At 34.1% G+C, this 21,125-nt stretch overlaps 1 long non-coding RNA gene across 1 annotated transcript in view; it reads left to right on the forward strand.

Annotated features, from left to right (window-relative positions):
- Positions 1-21,125, forward strand: part of LOC112647353 (uncharacterized) — a 97,588-nt gene that overhangs the window by 15,419 nt on the left and 61,044 nt on the right. The window lies entirely within an intron of this gene.

Genomic DNA, 21,125 nt, shown 5'->3' on the forward strand with positions numbered 1-21,125 from the left:
TAGTGAAAGTTTGACTTCTTCCATTTGGAGGCCTTTTATTTCTTTTGGTTGTCTGATTCTTGAAGCCAGGATTTTCAGTACTATGTTAATTAACAGTGGTAAAAGTGGACATCCCTGTCTTGACTATAGAGGAAAAACTTTCAAGTTTTCCCAATTGTGGATGTTATTAGCTGTGGATTTTTGTGTATGGCCTTTATAATGTTTAGGTATGTTCCCTCTATCCCTACTTTGTTGAGAGTTTTTATCATGAATGGATGTTGTACTTTGTCAAATGTTTTTTTCTACATCTATTGAGAGGATCATAAAGTTCTTATACTTTCTTTTATTAATGTGTTGTATCACATTGATTTGTGAATATCGAACCTCTCCTGCAATGCAGGAATAAGCCCCAGTTGATTGTGGTGAATGATTCTTTTAATGTACTGTTGGATTTGATTTGCTAGTATTTTAGTGAGAATTTTTGCATCCATGTTCATCAGAGATATTGGTCTGTAGTTCTTTTAGTGGAGTCTTTGTCTGGTTTTGGAATCAGGGTAATGATGGCCTCGTAGAATGAGTTTAGAAGTTTTTCTTCTATTTCTATTTTTTGGAATGATTTGAGAAGAATAGGTATCAAGTCTTCTTTACATGTTTGGTAGAATTGCCCTGTGAAGCTAAATGTTTCCTTAAAAGTTCATTTTATCTGACTTCTGAATTTTATATTTTTTCCCTCTGTCTATTTGGACCTGAAGAATATACTTTACTAAGCTCAAAATTTCATTGAGCATGATTTTCTTTATAGTCTGTTAACATCCAAACATACAACTGTTGACAGTTGTATATTTTTGAAGGAACTTTGACATATTTAGTCTGATACTTCAGTATTCATACATAAACATTAGTGAAGGTCGGTCACTAATACGGTCACGGCTCCTGGATCTTTCTTCATCTCTTCTTGCTCCCTGTTATCCCACTGTTTTCCTTAGCATGGTCACTATTTCCCAAATACAAATGGTAAATATAACATTGGAAACTTTTCAAAGTTTGTTTCAATCCCAATTACAGAACATTTACAGAAAATGAATCTGTATTACTATTCAATTAAGCTCGTTCTAAACTTTTTTGTTGTTGTTGTTTAATTTTAGATTGGTATTATTTTCTGAAGATATTTTAAATTAATGTAGTCTGATAACTTAACACAACCATACTAATGGGAATTCAACCCCATGAACATGGAGGAGAGGTATTGAGAATAAATTTGAAGAATATTGATGGTAGAGTGGATCATAATAAGTAAGAGAGGCGAATTCAAGCAGTGGCACATTTTATTTCCATGATAACTACATGTCTATTTATAATAAGGTAAGCAATAAGAAAATTTAGGTCATTGATAAGTTTAAGTGCTGTTTTATGATTTCTTCTTTCCACTACTAGGCTGGAATGAATTTTGAACCACTAGCGGTGCAGCTAAAGATGTCATAGCCTGAAGTCCATTTGATTTAGAAGTTCTTATTGAAGAGAAATATTCTGTCTCACATGAAGCATTTGTTTGGCCATTTTCCTTCTCAGTTCTTTCCCCTGTGTGTTAATATAATTTCTCCCCTGTTCCCTCCCTCACTTAAGTCTTCTTATTTTTACATCAATGTTGTGAGACCCTTCTGCCTGTGGCAGAGGCAAACTGGGCAGGCAGGCAGCTCCAGAGGGCCTGGCCAGCTGCATCATCTCTGACCTTCCTTATCTGCTTATCTGTGAACTTTGGATAGGTTTCTGCTGCACCACACCACACTGAGTTCTGTTAAGTGTCATCCCTTAAGAGCATCCACTGAGGAAACCAAGCTAAGAAAGACACTCTATTGTGTAGCACAAATTAATGTACCACCTCTCTGTTCTTGGCAATGACACTTTAAATGGCAGATGGTCTCTACCAGAGTATCATCATCAGATAGCTGGTAAAATCTTTTATTAACATGAAGACAATACATTTAAGATTTAAATGTTTTTGTCATTTATGGGTCTCTATAGTGGGGAGGAGTCAAGTGATTAACTCTATGACAGTTTCATTCTAATCCCATGTATCTGATTAAGGGAAATAAGTGTGTAGCTATAACATTTTTTTAAAGATGATTATGGTTTCTAAAGCATTGGATTAGTCTGAATTATTCATTGTATGTATAATTAAAAGCAGGAATTATAGTTTAGAATTGTAATATGTCTGCCAACTTTCTGCTTCTCTGTGCATTCTCATATCGCCTTAAACTTCTGGAAGTATGGGAAAATCTTTCCTTGGAAGATGTTAGAATCAGATTTGCTAGAGGGACAAGAAGGGATGTGGACCTTGAAGGCAAAGTTGCTTGCAGCAGGAGAGGACAAAAAAAGAACAGAAGATAAGCAAACCCATAGCTTAACTAAAATTTTGGAGGGCAGTTGGGACCCATAATTATTTGAGCAGGATTGTATGATTATACTTTCTATGATGATTAAAATTTGTGTTTTTTGGCTAATATTGCAGAATATCTAGAATGGTGAATATGTTTCACAATTTCCTATCCCTTTTGAGATACTATTAGAATGATAAGTTTGGGGATTTTTGATAGTTACAAGGGCTGCAAATCTCCTGTCCATTATGCATTTCTTGTGATAAGGAAGACTGACTCTTCCCTATCTGTACTTGGCGCTTCTCAACTATCTTCATCAGAGTGTGATAGAGTTGGAAAGACAGCTTCATTTGGCAAATATCCTCAATTCTTGAGAACTTAAAGCTATAGCACTACAGGATATATTCACAATTATCACGGTTACAAAATTTTAAAAAATAAAACCTTTCCTTATTCTAGGGAAGTGAGGTTATTAATTATAAAGAATATAAAATTTTTTAATATTTTAGTATACCTAAAACTATACTGTGACCCAGTAAGTACCTTTTAATGTTAATACTCTTAAAGAATAACTGTGTAGGATAATTTTGAAGATTAAACAAATTGTCATGGGGATTTATACATTTGTTAACGTAGCATTATGAAGCATAAGACTTGAGTACACTGCATCCTAATGACTCAATTATTTCATTTGTGGCTCTGTTCTGCTGCTAGTTCCATTCAGAGAACTAAACTGAACTGTTCTCTGACAGACATTTTTACTCTCACTAAAGAAAGACATGAATCAAACTGATCAGCTCTATAGTACAGGGGTGATTTTAGACATAGAATTCTACTCTCTGGTTATATTTTATTTGTATAATTAGATAGTTTTGATGATTTGCTCCAGTTCTATATTCTGCTATTTTATATAATTGCTGTGTGGCAACATTTATATAATGTGTGATAGTAAGAATAATGACACTAAATCTGGTATGTTCCTGAGGATTCTCTTTCTCCATCAAGGTGTGGAGAACCCTATTTTCTGCCAATTATTACAGTATGAATGACCAACTGGCAGAGATGACTCTCCTACATTTATCCATATTGTAAAGTCATAATTAAATTTGGTCATAAATTTGCAGATGGCAAATTATCAAATTGAAAATCCACTTGCTTTTAATCTAAACTTTGGAAGTAGGCAGGATTACATCCAAGATGTAATCCCTGGAACTTTCTATAAGTTATTTTAAAGGTGTCCTGTGTTTCTGGGTTACCTCCTCCCAAATCTCTTTAACTTTCCAATAGAAATAGTGAATAACAGAAGCATCTTCTAGAATTACATCATGTGGTCTTGAGATATTGTGTATTGTCAGTGAAGACATAGTAAAAATACTAATTCTTTACAAATAATTCAATATAGAGAAACAATTTCCTTTTTCAAATGTTTATTATAAATGATGAAATATTTGAAAATAGTGTTCCCCAAATGTGATAGCATCTATAAGCACACAATCTTGATGAAACAAATATCAACATTTTGCTGTAACTACTACAGATTCCTATTTATTTTTATTCAAGTATAAACTTATGGTATTATATTAGTTTCAGGTGTACAATATAATGTTTCAACAACTGCATACATTTTTCAGTGTTCCTCAAGATACATGTACTTTTAATCTCCTTTTCAAAGCCACCCTCTCCATGTGACCTGGAATTCCTCACAACATAGCTGCCTCAGGGTTGTTAGACCTCATATAACATGACTTGGCTCCAAAGCTGAGTGTCCAGGTAGAATCCAGTGAAACCTGCATCACCTTTTGTCCTACTTTCAGAAGTCACATCACTTTATTCTGTTGGTCACAAGTAAGTCACAAGCCTTCCCAGTGTCAAGAGATCACATCTCTTTATAAGAAAACATTGTTCCCTCTGGCCAAAGATGAATTATACTCTTATCATATGTAAAATGCAGTCACCTGCTCTCCCAAGACTCCCAAAACCTCTCGTCTCATTATAGCATCAAGTTTAGGTTAAGATGCAGGGTTGCATCATCTAAATCAAGTTCAGATGTGGATAAGATTTTTCAAGTGTTGTTCCTTTGGTACAACTCCTTTACTGAAGCCCCTCTTGATCTAAAGACTTTTGAACTAAAGAGACAAGAGTATCTGCTATCTATACATCCAGTATACAGTGGTTACATGAGTTTAAGATGATTGCAATAGAAACTTGTTCAAAAGGTGTGATGCATATAGCAGTCTTGGTCCAGAGCAACTGTGAAATTTATTTAAGCACATCTTTCCAGTTTCTGGATTAGGGCTTAGTCCTACTCTATGTGAGCTTTTCTCTGGAGTTATTGACCCTATGTTCTAAGTCATCCTTCTTTTTCTATAATAAATGGTCCATGATTGCAACTTGGATATCCTTCTTAGCCTGCTTTCTGCAGAAAAATTCTAGGAGTTCAAAGCCTTCTTTGCATTTTGTGCTGTTTCATTTCCCCTTAGTTGAATTTGGTGATATTTATGCCAATACAATTCTTGTAAGATTTAGTGACTCTTATTGAATATTCATTTGATTGTTTTCACCTCTAAAGACTAGCTTTGGAATATATTACCATTCTACTGTTTTTCTTTTCGAATTCATTAATTTATGCTTTTATCTTTACTATATCCTGTTTTGCTTTCCTTAGGTTTATTTTATAGTTCTTTTTCTTTTTTTTTTTTTTAACGTAAGTACTTCAGGGTATATATTTTCCTTAGACCATTGGTTTGGCTGTAGTCTTTATATTGTCTATGCATATACATTCTCCAATTTTGGTTTGTATTTCCTCTTTGACATATGATTTGCTTAAGGTACAACTTATTTTTTAAACTTTTCCTTTTTGAAATTTCCAGAAGTAGTTTTTCTAATTTTGTAATTGTCAGTTGTTAACTCCCTGGAAGTTCACCATAAAACCTGAGGATAAAGCAAAGCTAAGTTCATATGACCTACTGCAGTAAGAAAGAATACCACCTTGATATAACCTTTGAACTATATTGGAAGGAGGAGATCATAGGAGGATTTGTACATATTTTCAGTCCTGGGCTTCAGTGGTATAATAAAGTAGGGAAATGTGGGGAAAGGTGGGGAAATGATTGGAATTGGTCAAAGTTAAAAAAATAATGGTTTAATTATTGCTGGATACAACTGGATACAATGAAGAGAGAGAGTCATGAAGAGAGTCTTGATAAGTAAAGTGTTGTTTGATAGGTAAGGTATTTGCCTACATAAGTATCCTGTTGTAATGATACACAAGTTATTTGCCCAGATGAGTTAACTAGTTGTCTGGACAGATTGATTTGCTGGAGTTTCTGAATTACTGGAATTACTGGAGCAAACAGTAACTTTTTGGTTTATAGCTTTATTTTCATGCTCAGTAATTTCCTGATACAAATAGTGAAGTCATGTCAACACAGGTGGCCTCTGTTTCAGATTTGATAATTAAGATATGTGGAAATCGGTGGTCTCAGTTTTTATTATTGACATCTAATTTTATCATATTGTTAGAAAATATCATCTATGTTATTTCCATATTGTTAGAATTTAACCTACATTGTCTTTTTCCTGCTACCTGACATTTCTTAGGATTTCATTGATTATTTCAAGTTCTTTTTATATATGGACAGCCCTGCAACCTTTTCCTCCAAACTGTGTCTTCCGACTTAATTTATTTACTCATTCACTAACAATAATTTATTAAGTGCTTACGAGGGTCATTGTACTATTGACTGAACTTGACTCCAGTTAAGATATTTCTATTCTAACTGGATTTTTGAAATGGATTCTTTTCCTAAATTAGTTTTTTTTTAAGTTAATGGTACTACTGTATCACTTAGATTCAACTGAAGTTATCTTTGATTCATCTTTGTTTCTCTTTATTATTAAATCTATTAAGTATTCCTTCCAAATATCAGTTTACTCTCTTTAGTCCTAGTGTCAAAATTGTTGATCAGCATTTATTATCTTGTACCTAGACTTTCCATAATAGTCTTCTAATTGAGACATTTGACTCTAAGACTTTTCAGTCTCCCTAATTTCATGATTTACACCAAAGTTTATATTCATCAGCCTTCTCATTATCTACAAGATAAAGGGTCAAGATAGTTTGGCTTTGGTAATCCTTTTCAAATATCAGTCTTCTACATAAAGTCACTATTTCATGCTAATGGGTCAATTTGCCAGCTTTCAAATTATCTTAGTCTTTCCAATCTCCTTAGCTGATCCTTAGGGGGGGTGTAGTAAAAGCTGGCTACTAATAATCACTTGAAAACCATCTTTTCATACTCTTCTTTGAATTACAGTTTTACATTGGGTTATAACCCAGTATTGTTTTTTAAATTTTTAAATTTTTAAATTTTTTTGAATTTTATTGTTTTATTTGTTGCTCAAATCATTACACCTGTGGCCACTGGGAGCTCATGTTCTTCTGTGATATATCCCCATCAATATTTGTGTGCATGTGTGCATGTGCGCATGCTTTTGCCCATGAATATGCGCATGCACACACTTCCTTTCTGGCACCTAAAGATGTTTCATCTTATCTTGTATATTCCCTACCTCAGTCCTAGAACCAGTATTTCTTTAAGGAGCCATGGTTTATTTTATTGGAGAACAGTATTAGAGGCCAAGGTCTGGGTGCAAGGTGTGCTCAATGCTACTGAGATGTCATTTCTTTTATATCCTTTGAGTGGATAGAGCAAAGAAATATTTATCTATAAATATGTATGTAACCCTCTGTATATATATATATATATATTAAATTAAATATGAGTTATTTTGTTTTTCATAATAATCTATGACTACCTATATATTTCCATTCCAACAGTTAGAAACCTGACTGCTATCATCAACCATCCATTTAATTAAATATTAAATCCTAGTATACATATATAGTAGTTTCAGAATTGTTAACCCCATGTGTGTGTGAAACAACTTTATCAATTAGACTACAGTGATTATATATAGTTTCTTTAGCCTTTAGTCTTATAGATTCTATTAACTTCCATAGCTTCCTAGAGGTCAGTATTTTTTCTGCTAACTCCTTCAGAGAGATTGTTTCATACACTTGTAATACAGTTAGATTCTCCTGTCATTCCTTCTTAGAATCCCCTGACCTCCAAAATGATTTTTTCAAAATTTGCATAAGTTGAGGTTCACTCTTTGTGCTGTCAAGTTCAGTGGATTTTGACAAATGGTCATGTATCCACCATTACAGCATTATACAGAAATAGTTTCACTGCCCTAAGATATCCCCTGTGTTTTACCTCTTCAACCCACCTTTCTTTCCCTGAGCCCCCTACAAATATTGATCTTTTTATTGTCCCTATAGTTTTTCACTTTCCAGAATGTCATATAATTATATTTGGAGTCACAAATAAATAGCTCTTTCAGATTGACTTCTTTCACTTACCAATATGCTTTTAAAATTCATTTATATCTTTTTGTTACTTGATAGCTCATTTCTTTTTTATTACTAAATAATATTCAATTGAAAAGATGTGCCAGAGTTGTTTTATCCATTCATCTACTGAAGGATATCTTAGTTGTTTCTAGTACAGAAGGGTTTTGTGTGGGATAAAATGTCAAACCAGATGGATAAATATCTAGCTAGGAGTGAGTGCTGGGTTTTATGATAAGATTATATTTAGCTATGTAAGGAACTGTCAAATTGTCTTCTATAATGGTTGCATGTACTTCACATTTTTTGAGATCAAATTTTTTCAACAACTTTTCCATATTACCTTTAAGACAAAATAAGTCATAGAATTGTTATGGTGTAGTTAATTGCACAGGCTCTGAAAGTACACTTTTTGGGTTCAAGTCTTGATTTTGCCATTTATTAAGTATATGACTTTGAGCATTTGGGTAACCTTTCTATACTTCAGTTTTCTTCCCTTTAAACTGAGAATTATCTTTTAGGTGTTGTTAGGATTAAATTAGATAGCATGACTTTGGTAAGAGTAAGACACTAATTGTTGTCATTTTTCTTTCAGTGCTTTGCTTTAGATTTTTAAAAGCATTTCCCCGCTCTTCCTCATTTCCTTCCTCCCTAACCACTCAGGAAGACAACTTGGTCTTTATTCCTAAAGTTTAGTTCCTCCTTAAAGTTGGTAGCAGAAAAGGCATAATAGCTTTTTGTTTCAGAGCCGTTAAGGGAATTAAATGTATTGTTCACAGTGGAATCCACCCTAGAGGAGGTTGAGGGGAGAGTGGCCTAAATTCAGAATGGTATTACCTGGGGGCAGGCCCACCACTAACTGACTTGTAAACGGTTTCTGTATAAAGTTACAAAAATACTCTGTGAGAAAATTAGCCCAGAGCCAAGACGCAACCCTTAGCCGGAGAAACAGTGCTGGATTTCAGCTCTCCCACATACCACTGGGTTTTATTGTGTAGTTCACACACTATGCAACTTAAGTATTGGGTCTGCCTGGGGGATGAGAGAGAGGATTGTGGGTTCCATGTAGGATAAACACATGGACTAAGTACATTGGAACACAGCATCTCAGAAGTTCTTGGACATCCATCCCAAAGAATGCTGTGAGATAAGAAAGTGTGAGTCACTAAGGACTGTGCTTTGGGAAGAATTAGGCTACTTTCAAAAGCCATCAGTCAATATAAGTTTCACATGTTGTCCCAGCCAAAAAGCTAAACACATGAGAAACATTGCAGACAGAATCACAAAGGGGACAGATAGTGGAAAACCAATGTCTAAACAAGCATTGAGTCACCATGTACAGAAAAGGTAAAGTTGGTTATAGACTGAGAGACTTCTGTGATGCATCTAAGTCTTAAGACTTTCCTAGAAAAATGAAAGGTTCCCCCCCCCCACCCACCCAAGGAATGATTGATGAGAATTCCTGTAGACTTTAGAGGGTGAAAAAATATGATTTGGAGAACAAAAATAAATGGGAAGTTTCTTTCACCCAAGCATTAAACCTTGGTATAAATAAAATTTAGACCTATATATTTTAACCAGACTCTAAGAATCAAATTTTTTAGCAGTTGTTTATACAGACAAGTTGAGTTCTACTTGAATTCTCATTTGGCATCCTCCAAAGTATTGTTATTTCTAAGTTACTAGAATCCTTCCTTTAGGCTTCTTGTTAAGTGGGAAATGTAGTACAAATATTTTCAGATGAGTCACCTCCCTTTATAAGTGATTTCTTAATATTTTGACTTTCTGGTTGGGAGTCTGTCAAAACAAGGGATTGTCAGAGGATGAAGAGGGTACATGTAGAACACATAAGATATTTTTTCTATAAAATAACCACTCAACTCTAGCTGAAAGTATCAGGAATCCTATTATTCCCATAATCTATTTTTAGTTCTAGTATGGCTTTTTTTAATGCGAAAACTTTTATTTCATTTTAGCCAAAGACACTTAAATTTTTTTTTAAATTTTATTTTGGTGTATTTATTCCCATTACACTGTCAGGCCAAACATCTGTCATTATATTCACAGCTTACTGCTCTTTTGGATAGTAGACATGTAAGAATCTAGCTTGTTATTGATGCCATATAGCATTTTGCAAAAATATTTAAATATACCCCTTTGGAAAGACATTTGTTTAGACCATCTAGGAGCCCTGACGTTCTGTGGATATTTCTGTAGCAGAGAGATATAAACTTGTGAAAGCTATGCAATTTTCTCCTTTTGTTTAATTAACCACTTTGGGGCAAGAGTGTAACCCTCTTATATTCTATAATCTGGATGTGCCATTAAATGATACATAAGCCCAATAAATTAATTTAAAAATTAGTTTGGTTGCTATGAATTCTCTCATTATTATGAAAATCATGTCCTCTTACAGGGAGGTTTTGACATTAGATTTGATTTCTCACCACAATATACAGATTCAGCATTCTATGTGAAAATGCTGCTTAACACATACCAGCCTTTATATACATGTTATATGCTGAATGTAGCTTGTTATTTATAAAACATCTAATGAGCATGTGAGATATGGGACATTTTCAGGTAATCCTGTAATATAAACATAAGGAGATAATATTTATTGAGCAGGGATTGATTACCAAACAGAACTGTTTGGGAAACATTACAGAGAAAACCCTTTGTACACAATTTCAAAACTTAATCATTCAACGCTGACCAAATTATCCTGCAGATTGATTGTATTTGTTTGAAAACCCATCTGTTCTTATCAGATAGCACTGTATTTTAATGGATGTGGTTTGAAACAGACTCAAAAGAATGTTTGAAAGTTTCACTTACTATCTTTTATCTCTCACAATTTCATTTTAATTCATCCATATGAAACTGAGTTACCTGTACAAAACCAGTCTCTTTTTCTCTATACTAATAATTCATACAAGTAGATGCCTGTGAACTTTTAGGATAAGTGGGAATTAGCTGGTCTAGGAGGATGCAGAAGAGTGTATGTACCGCTGAAATAACATTTAGGTCTAGTATGAGGAAGAGGAACATGTATATTTAAGAAGTACAAATTTTATGCTCACTTCAAAAATCTTTTACAAAGGAAATTGGGAGCCAGTTGAATATAACGGTAGAGTGCTGTATTAGAAGAAACAATTTTCAGGTCTAGTATTATCTACAATTCATTTAGTCAATAATTTTGTAATGAACATATAGTATGTGTCACGCATTGTACCAAATTCTAGGTACTCACAACCCCATAGTGAGTAAGGCGCAGTTAGTCCCACCTCAATCACAATCTCGTAGGGGATATAGACAGAATTCCCACATAACTTGGGGATCTCATTTCTCCTAAGCCTCCTGAGTTACCTAAGAATTCCCAAGTATGTTTCATAATGTGCTCACAGAATCCTTCAGTGTTCTTTGAGTTCCTGCGAAGGTACTTCTCCCTGACACTATCACTGAGAGAGTTAGTCTGTGTTAATGTTGCCTGCCCAGTGTTCAGTTTCTCATATTCTCAACCCTGCAAAATCCTTGAGCCACCACTATGTTGCCATTGGATTGGTGTGACACACTGTTCTTCAACAGAATGTAAAACATGCCCTGAGCCGTGTCTCTGTTGTACTTTGTCACCTGAACTCCTAAGCAGTTCTGCTTATGACCCAAGGCTCACAAAGTTCTCTGTCAGATCCAGTGCCTGAGGACAGGCTGGGGAAAAGATGCATATTCTGTTCTCCCTTTCCCTCTCTTTCCTCTCCTTGTTTAAAAACAAACAACTTCACAGATCTTTTTCTCCCAATAATAATTCACACAAATAGGTGCTTGCAAATATCAGCTAATAATTTAGTACACAAAGAAACATCCCACTTTGTAAATAAACAGGTAATATACTGTTTACAATAGACTATGATAAAAATTATAGCAGAGTTCACTTATCAGATTTTGAGTGGCACATATAGGAAGGGCCCTGGACCCAGGCTCAGGGAAGCAAGGGTGGGGGCCAGAAGTCTCTCTGAAAAACATGACAACAAAGCTGAGAATCTAAGGATAAATGGGAATTAGCTGGGCTAAGAGAATTCATAAGAGTATATATGCAATTTAAATAGTGTTTTTGAAGCTCTGAAATTGAGAACACACTTATTTAAGAAGAACCAAGCCGGAGATCTTTTATAAAGCTTTTTCCTCTTCTCATTTATATATTTATACTCTCTTTCTGTATTCAATATATTCAATCTTCTATTATAAATATTTGTAAGCATATCTGCCTATTATTAGAAGATAGGCTTATTGTGGGTTCTGCTAAATTACTTTTCACATCCTCCATATTAATAGCCACAATGGTTTGCATATAACAGGTGGTTAATTAAAACAATATGCTTGTAGTGGTTAAGGGTGCTTGGGATAAATAGATTTTTCATGAGCTAACAGTGGCATTAAATGATTTGAACAAATAGATGCAATAGAAAGCACACTGGTTCTAGATAAAAAGGAAAGGCTGGATCTTTTCTTATCTGTTAGAATAATTTCTTAGTGGTTAGTGTCACCAGAACATTTATGAAGCAGTGACCAACAGAACTATCTCTTAGTTCTTTGTACTGTTGACCCTTAACAAATGGGTTTTAACTGCATGGGTCCATTTAGATGTGAATATTTTTCAACAGATACATTTTTGTACTATAAATATATTTTCCTCATGATTTTCTTCATTTTCTTTTCTCTAGCTTTAGTACAAGAATACAGTGTATAATACATATACAAAATATGTATTATCGACTGTTTATATTATCATTGAAGCTTCTGGTCAAGAGAAGGCTATTAGCAGTTAAGTTTGGGGGAGTCAAAAGTTATATGTGGATTTTCTGCATGATTTCTGCATGATGTGGGTCTGTGCCCCTACTCCCTGCACTGTTTAAGAGTCAGTGGTGCCACTTTTTTTTATTTCAAAAAATTAATGAAATAAATCAGACAAAATAATATGTAGCATATACATAAATTTAAAGATTAATAATAAAACAAAACTCAGGTACCTGACACAGAGCTTAAAAAATATAACTAAATATTATAATGAAAAGTTTATTCTCCTAACAAAATGGCAAACCAACATGGGCTGCTGGATTCCTCCTTCAGGTATGGGGAAAGTTTAGAACTCAGAACTAAAATTGCAGATGAAATTCACGTAATGGGATGGAGGAGACTGAAGAAATATGACAGCATGTGGTAACATTTGTCTTATTAGGGAGAAAATTCAAATCAATTATAAGTTAAATCCATTATCATAAGAGCATGTATAGAAAACATGACACAAACAGAATAACACGCAGTCTACTTGATGGAAAGCAGAAATAGAGAAAAGAAAAGCAAAGAATGTATAGGAAATGGAAAAAAATGATAGCAGAATTAGATTCTAAAATAATAGGAATTGCAATAAGTATAAATGGGTTAATTTAGCCTTTTAAGTCAGAGACTATAAGATTTTATTTAAAATAATCAACATTCTCTATGAGTCCCAATTTTAAACAATATTAAGAGAATGTTAAAAATAAAAGCATAGATCAATTTGAACCAGGGAGAAGGGGAGTAATAACCTTAAATTTTGACAAAAGAGAACTTCAGGCAAAAATATAAGTGACTAAGAAGCATACAGTATATTTAAGAAAGAATAGACTAAGAGGAACAGATATGTATCTATAAAGCCTATAGGCTACTATGTAAATATGAAAAGAAACACCATATTAACTATAGCTTTGAAGTCCACCTTCACTGATTGCATCCCACTCTCTACCTCCTAGAGGTAACTACTACAAATTTTCTATTTATTTCTATATTAGTTTTTTATTCCTTTGTAACAAATTACCACACATAGTGGTTTAAAACAACACACATTTATTGTCTTTTAGTTTGTGTGGGTTAGGGGGGCCAGAATAGATTAGCTGGGTCCTCTGCTCAGAGTCTTACAAGTCTGCAACTGAGTCAGGTGGACTACATTCTCATCAGAGGCTCAAATGGGGAGAGATCCACCTCTAGCTCCCTTAGTTTGTTGGCAGAATTCATTTTCCTGTGGTTGTAGGACTGAAGTTCCTGTTTTCTTGCTGCCTTTTCTTGGGGTCATGCAGCTCTTTGCTATGTAGGCTTTGTCTTGGGCCTTCTCAGCATGTCAGCTTACTTCAGGGCCAGTAGGAGAATGTCATATTTCAGCTGTTACTCTAGAGTCTTATATAATGCAATGCAATCACTAGAATGGCATCTCATCACCTTTGCTATAGTCACAGATTCCACTCACACTGCAGGAGAGGAACTTATACGATGGTGCTACACTGCATTGACTCACTTTATTTTTTGCCGAAATATGTATTGTCTGGTTTGTATATGCTTTTGAATTCTACATAAATGGAACCATTCGGTATTATTCTATAATTTGTGTTTCTACTCACATTTTTTGATGTACCCATTATTGATGTGTATTCCTGTAGTTTGTCATTTTAATTAATATATAGTAGACCATGGTAAGACTGTCACAAAGTTGATCTATTATTCTGTTGAATAAAGTCTGGTCTATTTCCAGGTTTTGCTAGTATGAACAGTATCGTTATGGGTATTCTTGTTCATGTTTTTGCTGTAAATGTGTAAGAATTTCTCAAGGATTATAATCCATTCCTCATTTATAACCAGGGTAGGGAGTCTTTTAAAAATATAAATCAACTTTAACTCTTCCAGGTCTAAGTGACATCTCACTGTACTTTGAACAAAATCCAAATTTCTTTATTGTAATTTATAAAGTCTGATATGCTCTGGCCTGAGTCCATGTCTGTGACTCCTTCTTGGGCTAGTCTTACCCTTGCCCACTACATTCCACATAGCTTTTTTCTTTCTCTCAAACATACAAAATTTATCATTCTTTCTTGCTCTTTGGATTTTGTACCCTCTTACTAGAATGCTGTTCCTTGTGTCCTCTGAATTTTGACTCCATCTCATCATGCATGAATCATCTCTGAAAGCATCAGAAGGCCCTTCCCTAGATACCAAATCCAAAGTATCTTCCCATTCACTCAATCTCCTGACTCAATTTTAATTCTTTTCCCAGAATCTATCACTATGATATTCTTATTTCATTTATTAATTGACAATCTGTTTATCTCCCCATTTTGAATGTAACTTCTCTGACAGCAGGACTTTTTCTACTACTTAAATGTATATCCCTAATACTGGTATGTATAAAGTACTCAAAAATCTCGGTGAAAGAGTAAAATAATAACTGCAGTATCAGAACTTATGAAAGCCAATGGCACAGAGATAAAGAATGAATATAAAACAACTTTTCTATAGCCTGCAGGTGGGCTAAGAGGATCTGCCTGCCCGGTATTCTCACTTGTTAAGGAATGTTTCCAGAAACCAAAATACAGAGTTTTCTTTCAGACATTTTCAATTCTGAACTAGGAGAGAGTGACATACAGTGTTGGAAGATTTCATCTGGGGAAGCATTGGGAAATGCTGTCTTTCCAGGCCTATCATTGGGCTTTTTAGTTGTTGACAGCCTTCCAGGCTCACTAATTAGAACTGTAAAATTTCAGGTGAGTGACAGTAGCTTATACACTAATTCTGCTTTTTGCAGCTGCAATTGCTGGGCAGGTAATGCTATAATTGATGGATGCTGCCAGTTGCTGAGATGGATGGAAATTAATACTTAAATTACCATTGTTAGAGGTCATAATCACATTTTCAGTTGCCTCCATTAATGAAACGATAATTTTGGAGAATAAAGATGCCATGTATAACTTGGATGTTGAATATTATAAATATAGATATAAATATTTACATTAACTTCTAAATTTCAGTATATAATGTATGCAAGTTCTATCCTACCCCCAAGTAACAGTTCTTTAAGAAAAATACAAAAATAAAATAGATAAATAGATAAATCTTCAAGAAGAAAATTACTTGTCCCATAAGGGACTTTGATTTTGTCTTGGAACTCTAAAATTATTCAACATATCTGATTAAAATCACATATACTTCACCATGTTTTAAAGGAAATGAAATTTTGGGGAACACATTTTCTCTAGTAGGGTATGGAGAGCTAATGATTCTATATTGGTGAAATAAAGCTTGAACTCTTGAAGTGGTAGTCAAGAATTTCTGAAATGATAGTACATCACAGCATTAACTTTTAAAACAATGATTATGTCATATTCACTCTATTCTAGTGAATACAATTGGGAGTATGAAGGTAGTGTCAGATTTTCTTTTTTATGGTTCTCCTTATATGTTTCCGACCCTTCCTTCCTTCCTTCCTTTCTTTCTTTCCTTTCTTTCTTTTCTTTCTTTCTTTCTTTCTTTCTTTCTTTCTTTCTTTCTTTCTTTCTTTCTCTCTTTTTTTCTTTTTCTTTCTTTCTTAAGATTTTACTTGTTTATCAGAGACAGAGAGAGAGAAAGAGAGAGAGAGAGAGAGCAGGGGGAGGAGCATAGGGAGAAGGAGAAGCAGACTCCATGCTGAGCACAGAGCCAGATGTAGAGCTTAATCCCAGGACCCTGAGATCATGACCTGAGCTGAAATCATGAGTTGGATGCCCAACGGACTGATCTACCCAGGCATCCCTCTGACCATTTCTTTTTAGTTTTTTCCATGGGCTTGCAATCTTAGGTTCCTCCTTATTTTCACCTACCCAGTAATTCCAGACCAAGGCTATACCTCTCTAAGGTTGATTTAAGTGGTTTAAGGTGATACTTGGTCATAAGTATCTTTTTGATTGATTCTAATATGCAATCAGAGTTGAAATCCAGTGTTTTATACTACTTTCTTGGGTAGTTTATTCACTTATATAATTTGAACTATTATACTGATGATTCTCATGTATATCATCAGCTCTAACCTGAATTTCACTTGAATATGAAAATACATGTTTTTCTTCTCTCCTTGGATGATCTCAACATGCCAGTACTGAACTTATCAACCACCATGTCTCCTCCACTTGCTCCTTGTCCTGTTTCTTATCTGGAATCCTAGAAATAATTATAGTCTTCTTTCCATGTGCCTTTCCAACTCTATTCAACGATCCTGACAAATTTTCTTCTAAATATTTTTCAGGTCTTTCCCATTTTCCTCACCCTAAACATCAAGTGTTCCCTAACACCCCATGTTTTTGTTCTTGTTCTGATTTTTGTCTAAAATTATCTTTCCTTTAAACTGTCTTTTAATCTCTCCTTACTACTTAACTCCTCATATCCTTGCAAAATGACTTCTCAGACTTGCTAGACTTGGATAAATGTCTCTCTGTCCTCTCCAGCATTCTGAGAATTCTCTTATCATAGAATTAGCCAAATTAAAATCAAATAATTTACTTACTTATTGCCCTCTCCATTAAAATGTAAGCAGGACCTGTGTCTTCCTATCTTCATATCCTCAGTGCCCATGTGGAACTTATACCTGGAAATTAATTACACACTTCTTGAATGGAATAATTCCTGATGGCTCCAATAAGTCACCATATATCCTTTAGGCACTGCAACTCAATGAATGTGTTTTCCCACTCCTGAATGGATTGATGAATTACTGTTAAAATTAGTTTGTGATAGTTCTATTAATATGTTTCAGGAAGCATCAGGTAGTATTAATAAGAAAATGTCATTTTATTTCACACTTGTTCCTCTTTACTCGCTATTCCTTTTAAGGCATTCCTAGTGACTTATGTGTGAAGCTTTCCTTACCTAATGCTTAATTGCATTCTTTGCTTTTTGCACAGTCAATTCTTGATTATCCATGGTCATGGTAGAAAGGGAGAGCGTGAAAAATCTAAAAATCTCATTTGCATCAACTGCCTCTCTCACCAAATCTTTTGCCAGAGATAGTAATGAGTGCAGCAAAGCTGGTGGAGGTGCAAATGAGCTGTGAAATGGCAAAAACTCCTGTTGCCAGAAAAATTGAAAATGAAAAGCTCTGAATAGTACACATCTGGATAGTCACAGAATAAAATAAAATTGACTATATTAAAAAATAGAATTTAGTGTATGATTGATGAAGACTAATGCCTTTGGTTCTGTAAGGGTATCTGGTTTTGTTTTACTCATGGGCAAAGTAAGTGGTTGCATACATACTATTGTGTCAGGTGTTCTAGGTTGATGCTATTTCTCCAAATGTCACATTCACTCTCTTGCCTCAGTGTCTGAATTTTCACCATTAAAATATATAAAGTGTGTTAATTAAAAAATAAAATAAAGTATTGTTAATTAATAAAATAAAATAAAGCTTGCTGAAAATGGGTACGTAACTGGGTGTGCAAAAAATAAAAATAGATTCTACACCTAATTTTCTTAAGTCTGGCTATCCTTAGCTATATAAACATTTGCTTTCAGATTCTGATCACAGAGACTTTTAGAGACCATTTTATTTCATTCCCAGCTTTAGAGGACAGCTATAAAGCAGATAAATCGATGAAAGTAATACTTCTGTAGACACTTTTCCCAGTGGAATTGATAAATTGGAACTTCCAAAATGTTCTGTAAGTTCCTGTAACTTTCAATACCCATATGGTTTTGAATGTTGTTATTGTTGGAGATAGAAAAGTCCTACATTTATTAAATAAAGAATAGTTGCATGTGATTTTGGAGAATGGAAAGTCCAGAATCTGCAGAGTGGGCTCGCAGGCTGAAGACCTAGGAAGAGCTGATATGCAAAGGACATGTGCTAGCAGAATTCCATCTTGCTTGGGGGAGACCAGTCTTTCATTCTATTCATACCTCCAAATGATTAGAAGTCCATTCACATTATGGAAGGCAATCTTCTTTATTTAAAGTTCACTTGTTTAAATGTTGATCTCATCTATAAACACCCTCACAGAAATATCCAGAATAATAATGACCACATAAATGGACACCATGGCCAAGCCAAGTTGACAGATAAAATTAATCATCACACTCTTCATCTGTTAGATGATAAAAGGGGGAAATAACTTATCTGAACATCGAGTAATTGAGCTCAGACAAGTATCCAAAAACTTCTTGATATCTTAATTGGCACCTTTTCTACCATAGAGCACTGATTTTTTTTGTAACTGTGATGAGAAAAAAGCAATAGGATTTAGCTCAGAAATAAATACCAACAGTGTTTCATTAAAAAAAAAAAAAGTCTATTGAACAAGGCTTTCGTAATATTTCAGAATGTCTGGCATACTCTGTCCCTGCCTAAATTGCCAACAGTAGGGTCTTATTTTTTCTTAAATAATAGTTTTTTATTGAGATATAATTCACATACCATACATGTCACCCTTTTAAAGTGTAAAATTCAATGCTTTTTAGTATATTCACAAAGTTCTGTAGCCATCACCACTATTTGTTTCTAGAACATTTTTATCACTCCCTATTCTCCCTCTCTCCATTCCTTGGAAACCATTAATTTCCATCTCTATAGATTTGCTTTTTCTGGACATTTCTTATAAATGGAACAATATAATATGTGGCCTTTATGATTGCTTCTTTCACTTAGCATAATGTTTTTAGGGGTCACCCATGTTGCAGCATGTATCAGTACTTCATTGCTTTTTATTGCTAAATATGTTTCCATTGTATGGATATACTGCATTTTTATCCATTTGTTAGTTGATGAATATTTGGGAAGTTTCCACTTTTTAGCTAATAGGTATAATGCTGGTATTAACATATGTGTACAGATTTTTGGGTAGACATGTTTTCATTTCTCTAGGGTGGAATTGTGGGGTCATATGGTAACTATGTTTAACTTTTTGAGATGCTGCCAGAGTGTTTTTTCACAATGGCTATACCATTTTAAACTATTAGCCATGTATGGAGTTCCAATTTCTCTCCATTCTTTTGTTCTCCACAATATTTATTATCTATATTTTCATTTAAAGCCATCATAGTGGGTACACAGTGATCTAATTGTAGATTTTATTTGTATTTCCCTAATGACTAATGATTTTGACCATCTTTTCATGTGCTTATTGGCTATTTGTATATCTTCATTGGAGAAATACCTGTTCAGGTCTTTTACTCATTTCTTAATTGGGTTAGGTTTCTTTACTTTGAGCATAAGAGTTCTTTATATGTTATAACTACAAGCCTACTTGTAGATCTATAATTTGCATGTTCTCCCATTCTGTGGTGTTCATCAAGGATACTTTCCTGATGATATTCGCAAAGTATAAATGTTTTCAATTTTGGTGAAGTCCAATTCATATTTCTCTCTCTCTCTCTCTCTCTCTCTTTTTTTTTTTGCTTTTGTATTTGCTGTAATATCTCAGAGATCATTGTTTAATCCAAGGTTACAAAGATTTACTCATATTTTTTTTTCCTGAGTTTTACACTTTTAGTGCTTACATTTAATTTTATGATCCATTTGAGTTTTTGTTTTATTTATATGTTGTGAGGTAGGGATCTAACTTCATTCTTTTGCGTGCAGATATCCTGTTGTCCCAGCATCATTTGTTGAAAACATTATTCTTTCCCATTCAATGGTCCTGACATCCTTATCAAAAACCTATTAACTTTAAATTTAGGGCTTTATTTCTGGATTTAAATTTGATCTCATTGATTTTTTATAAGTATTATAAAAATAATACCATTATACCATTAGCACACTGTTTTGATTACTGTTGCTTTGTAGTAAATCTTGAGATCAGGAAGTGTTGAGTCCTATACATTTTTTTCTTTTCAAAGGTCATCTTGGCTTTTCTAATCCCTTCCATTTCCATATGAATTTTAAGATCAACATGTACAGGTCTGAAAAACAGGAGGTTGTGATGTTGATAGGGATTGCATAGATAGTGTAGATAAGGCTGAAGAGTATTTCCATTTTAACAATGTTGAATCTTTCAATCCATGTACATAAAATATCTTCCCTTTTGCTTAGTTCTTCTTTAATTTCTTTCAATGATGTTTTATGGTTTTTAGTATATATGTCTTGCTCTTCTTTGCTAAATTTATTCCTATTTTATTCTTTTTCATGCTGTAATAAATGGAGTTGCTTAATTTTTTTGTTAGCAGGTAGAAATGCAATTGATTTTTGTATATTGAGCGCATCTCTTGCTATATTGGTGAATTTAGCAAGATAACTAGAAATTTTTATAACTAGAAGTTACTCCCATATGTTTCCAAAAGCTTGTGGATAGGGGAAGGTGGTGTTCTGCCCAGTGAGAATCTCAAATGAAGAGAGCCTGAACTTGGTTTGAAAGGTGAGGGTTGAATTCCAGAGAACTAAAGGTTCTGCCTAATAAAAAACTGAAGCTGTTAGAATTGCCAGTTTTCAATGCTGGAAATTGGGATTGGTCAACCTCTTGACATGGAAGAGGAAAGATTAATGACAAGTATACACTTGAGAGAGTAGACCTTTATTTAGAAGGAATCATTAT

Source organism: Canis lupus, chromosome 32, assembly GCF_003254725.2.
Source record: "Canis lupus dingo isolate Sandy chromosome 32, ASM325472v2, whole genome shotgun sequence".
Lineage (NCBI taxonomy): Eukaryota > Metazoa > Chordata > Mammalia > Carnivora > Canidae > Canis > Canis lupus.